The sequence below is a fragment of the Taudactylus pleione genome, unplaced genomic scaffold, assembly GCF_031769625.1.
Source record: "Taudactylus pleione unplaced genomic scaffold, aTauple2 ptg000317l, whole genome shotgun sequence".
Lineage (NCBI taxonomy): Eukaryota > Metazoa > Chordata > Amphibia > Anura > Myobatrachidae > Taudactylus > Taudactylus pleione.
The window spans coordinates 3142313-3148206 of NW_028284718.1; positions in this window are offsets into that span (position 1 = coordinate 3142313).

Genomic DNA, 5894 nt, shown 5'->3' on the forward strand with positions numbered 1-5894 from the left:
TTTGTGCCTTGCCTCTTCTAACCAAAATACACTGGATGATGGACCCAGCATGTGCATCATGCCTGGAATTGTGCTAGTCTCATTAAAAATTGATATCAGCAGAAATGTATATACAGCATATCAGATCTATTTCTAAGATAAAAGGAAATAATAGCAAAAAATAAATATGCCAACAGCACTGCAACTTGCCCCCTTTGCAAGCACAAATCCATGCGTCCGGAGGTAGCGTAAGTGCAGCATACAGCCAGACTTACTCACAGGTAATTGAATTGACCCCAAAGGATTATAATAGATGTGAATTTACCACATAGTTTGTTCTATCACTGGAGATAAGGATTGGAAGTTTCTCAATAGCATCAGTGACAGTAGCTGAGCTGCTGCACATGCGCTGACAGACGTTGGTGTGTGCGTAATATGGGACTCAAAAAAAGAAACCAGCAAAAGGTAGCCCATAGGCTACTATAGGTTAGCGCCATCTGAAGAAAACATTAGCATCCGACGCCTAGCACTGGAATGCTTTTCATTCCGCTGCTTGGTAAATCCGGCAGCACAGTAGCCCCCCGTAGAAACCTATAGGGGCTGCTGTTACTGTTAGAATTAAAGTGATCCTGGCAAATACTGGAGATATCTGCTGCACTCCTTCCTCCTTAAAACTTTGAGATACTAGGTATATTTTCCTAAGGGATATGCCACATATATACTTTTTTTAATTTGCTCCTAATTTTGAGGAGCCTATTTATCAAAGGAGCAATAAAAGGAGCAATTTGCACCTTGTGCGAAACCACGTTGCACTGCCAGTAGTGCAGATTTAACATGTGCAGAGATATTTTAAGTCTAGCTGACTTATACATTTCAGTGAAGAACGAAGTGGCTAAATATTTGTATGCTACATACAAAAGCTGTCAGTATAAATACACTTACAACCCTTGCATTGTGCCATGGTTTTCTCTTGGAGCAAATTACTCCTTTTTTTTTTTAAATTGCCCAACTATTCCGATTTTGGGTGGGACAATTCTGCTTTTTGGGTACTGTCCCATTGTTCCATTTGCGGTCCAAAGTGTCCCGGAGGGAGAGGAGGAAATGAATCTCTTCACATGTTGCTCTGCATAGCAGACACTGCCGACAATACAAAGAAAGGCTTGGGGTTGCCCAGCAGCTCGGGACACATACCCCCAAGATGTGTGGCCATGCCTCCGACGCTCCCCTCTTCCCAAATGTTGATAGTATATATAGAGAGAAAGGGCTCATCTGGTGTGGTATTTGTTAAAGTTCACACATACCAATTGAAAAATAATAAATGCCTTTAGTATATTTTGCTGTTACCCTGAATCCTTCTCTCTCCTGAGCACTCCTCAGATGTTCAGTTCAGGTAACGTGAAAATAAAAAAATATAAAAAATAGTGTAATACTGTTAGATACCTTTCTAAGCACTTTATATTAATCTATGTACCAAACAACAAAACACTTTGCTTATCTGACATCAAACATGCAGTAAGTGTAGTGATCTATTAAAGGGGTCTCACAAATCCCTCATTAACACCATTCCACCACACTGCGGATTTATAGTAGCATACAAAATAAATTCTTGTACTATAGCATATCACTGAATCAATTTTTAGATACTTCACTCCAACCAAGAAGGGAACTGAAAATATGGAATATAGTAATATTTGTAAATACATTTACAAATACTTAATTACATCTAATAACTTAAAATGTGTGTAAATGAAATCATTAAATCAAGGTTTATCTGGTCAGAATATGTCTTTGCAGTATCCACATGTAATGTCCATAAACTAACTAGAAAGTTGAGAGGGTCCAATTAGGAACAAACTAGGGGTGTGCACCGGCCACTTTTCGTGTTTTGTGTTTTGGTTTTGGATCTGGATCTTTCTTCGTGTTTTGGATCTGGATTGGTTTTGCCAAAACCACCCTTCCGTGTTTTGGGTTCTGGGTTTTGTGTTTTGGATCTGTATTTTTTTTAAAAAAAGCATAAAAACAGCTAAAATCACAGAATTTGTTGGTTTCTCTGCTCCTATGCTATTATTAACCTCAATAACCTTAATTTCCACTCATTTCCAGTCTATTCTGAACACCTCACACCTCACAATAGTGTTTTCATGTCCAAAAGGTTGCACCGAGGTAGCTGGATGACTATGCTAAGCGACACGAGTGGGCGGCACAAACACGTGACCCATCTAGGAGTGACACTGCAGTGGCAGACAGGATGGCAGTTAGAAAAACTAGGCCCCAAACTGTACATAATGCAAAGAAAAAAAAGAAGTGCAAGATGGAATTGTCCTTGGGCCCTCCCACCCACCCTTATGTTGTATAAACAGGACATGCACACTTTAACAAATCAATCATTTCAGCGCCAGGGTCTGCCACACAACTGTGGCTGAAATGATTGGTTCGTTTGGGCCCCCACAAAACAAGCTGGCAATTAATGTGTCCCTGCACAAACTGGCTCTACGGAGGCAAGATGTCATCCTCATCCTCCTCATCCACCGATTCCTCACCCTCTTCAGTGTGTACATCCTCATCCTCACAGAGTATTAATTCGTCCCTGCTGGAACCACAGGTCCCTCTGTACGTTCTGGAGGCTGGTCTCCCTGGAAGAGTTGATAATTCATTTTATGAACATCATCTTCTCCACATTTTGTGGAAGCAACCTCCTACGCCTTTCGCTGACAAGGTTCCCGGCTGCACTAAACACTCTTTCGGAGTACACACTGGAGGGGGGGCAACTCAGGTAAAATAGAGCCAGTTTGTACAGGGACCTCCAAATTGCTTCTTTTTCCTGCCAGTACAGGTACGGACTGTCTGACATGCCTACTTGGATGCTGTCACCGATGTAATCCTTTAACAGACAGACGCACGCTTGTCGCTGCTGCTTTGAGGATTCAAGTGCGGCTACAGCCCACACAATTCACAAAGACAGAAAAAAAAAAAGAATATTTTTATTGTTTGTGGAGCACACTTTGAGGGTTACACCACCCTTTAACAGACAGACGCACGCTTGTCGCTGCTGCTTTGAGGATGCAAGTGCGGCTACAGCCCACACAATTCACAAAGACAGAAAAAAGAAGAATATTTTAATTTTTTGTGTAGAACACTTTGAGGTGTCACCACCCTTTAACAGACAGACGCACGCTTGTCGCTGCTGCTTTAAGGATGCAGGTGCGGCTACAGCCCACACATTTCACAAAGACCGAAAAAAAAGAACAATATTTTAATTGTTTGTGTAGAACACTTTGAGGTGTCACCACCCTTTAACAGACAGACGCACTCTTGTCGCTGCTGCTTTAAGGATGCAGGTGCGGCTACAGCCCACACAATTCACATAGACAGAAAAAAAAAGAACAATATTTTAATTGTTTCTGTAGCACACTTTGAGGGTGTCACCACCCTTTAACAGACAGACGCACGCTTGTCGCTGCTGCTTTGAGGATGCAAGTGTGGCTACATCGCACACAAGTCACAAACACATTAAAAAAATAGTTTTTTATTTTTTGGAACACTTTGAGAGTTACACCACCCTTTAACAGACAGACGCACGCTTGTCGCTGCTGCTTTAAGGATGCAGGTGCGGCTACAGCCCACACATTTCACAAAGACCGAAAAAAAAAGAACAATATTTTAATTGTTTGTGTAGAACACTTTGAGGGTGTCACCACCCTTTAACAGACAGACGCACGCTTGTCGCTGCTGCTTTGAGGATGCAGGTGCGGCTACAGCCCACACAATTCACATAGACAGAAAAAAGAAGAAGAATATTTTTATTGTTTGTGTAGCACACTTTGAGGGTGTCACCACCCTTTAACAGACAGACGCACGCTTGTCGCTGCTGCTTTAAGGATGCAGGTGCGGCTACATCGCACACAAGTCACAAACACATTAAAAAAATAGTTTTTTATATTTTGGAGCACTTTGAGAGTTACACCACCCTTTAACAGACAGACGCACGCTTGTCGCTGCTGCTTTAAGAATGCAGGTGCGGCTACAGCCCACACATTTCACAAAGACCAAAAAAAAAAGAACAATATTTTAATTGTTTGTGTAGCACACTTTGAGGGTGTCACCACCCTTTAACAGACAGACGCACGCTTGTCGCTGCTGCTTTGAGGATGCAAGTGTGGCTACATCGCACACAAGTCACAAACACATTAAAAAAATAGTTTTTTATTTTTCGGAACACTTTGAGAGTTACACCACCCTTTAACAGACAGACGCACGCTTGTCGCTGCTGCTTTAAGGATGCAGGTGCGGCTACAGCCCACACATTTCACAAAGACCAAAAAAAAAAGAACAATATTTTAATTGTTTGTGTAGAACACTTTGAGGGTGTCACCACCCTTTAACAGACAGACGCACACTTGTCGCTGCTGCTTTAAGGATGCAGGTGCGGCTACAGCCCACACATTTCACAAAGACCAAAAAAAATAGAACAATATTTTAATTGTTTGTGTAGCACACTTTGAGGGTGTCACCACCCATTAACAGACAGACGCACGCTTGTCGCTGCTGCTTTAAGGATGCAGGTGCGGCTACAGCCCACACAATTCATAAAGACAGAAAAAAGAACAATATTTTAATTGTTTGTGTAGCACACTTTGAGGGTGTCACCACCCTTTAACAGACAGACGCACGCTTGTCGCTGCTGCTTTAAGGATGCAGGTGCAGCTACAGCCCACACAATTCACAAAGACAGAAAAAAGAACAATATTTTAATTGTTTCTGTAGCACACTTTGAGGGTGTCACCACCCTTTAACAGACAGACGCACGCTTGTCGCTGCTGCTTTAAGGATGCAGGTGCGGCTACAGCCCACACAATTCACAAAGACAGAAAAAAGAACAATATTTTAATTGTTTGTGTAGCACACTTTGAGGGTGTCACCACCCTTTAACAGACAGACGCACGCTTGTCGCTGCTGCTTTAAGGATGCAGGTGCGGCTACAGCCCACACAATTCACAAAGACAGAAAAAAAAAGAACAATATTTTAATTGTTTGTGTAGCACACTTTGAGGGTGTCACCACCCTTTAACAGACAGACGCACGCTTGTCGCTGCTGCTTTGAGGATGCAGATGGAATCTAGACGGGATTTGGAACCGAGGACACACTACCTCCATCAATTGTCTAAATCCCACTGCACTAATGTCGGATACCGGACGCACGTCTAACACCAACATAGCAGTCAAGGCCTCAGTTATACGTTTTGCTTCAGGATGACTGCTGTCGTACTTCATCCTCATCGCTAGGGACTGTTGGAGGGTCAATTGTTTAGTAAAAGTAATGATGTTCCTACTTCCTCTCTGGGATGATGAACAACTCCCAGCAGCAGCAACAGCACTAGGAGGAAGAGGTTCTTGATCTTTCCCTATTTTATTTTTATCGGAGAAAGTTTGGTCCTCCATTTATGTTATATTGATATATATACGTGCGGCTAAAGCGCACACAAACACAGAAAATATTATTTTATTTTTGCTGGAGAGTAGTGCACTTTGTGGGTTACACCACCCTTTAAGAAATGAGCCAGCCGGCTCTTTACTTATGGGACACAGGTGCACGCTTGGCGCTGCTCCTTTGTTGATGCACGTGCAGCCACAGTGCACACAATTCACAAACACAGAAAATAATTTTTTTTTGGGTTTGGACTGGAGTGTACTTTCGGGGGTTACAGCACCCTTAACGGTCAAGCCAGCCGGCCCTTTACTTATGACACAGGCGCACGCTTGGCACTACTTTGTTGATGCACGTGCGGCTACTGCGCACACAATTCACAAACACAGAAAATATTTTTTTTTTAGGTTTGGACTGGAGTGTACTTTCGGGGGTTACAGCACCCTTAACGGTCAAGCCAGCCGGCCCTTTACTTATGACACAGGCGCAC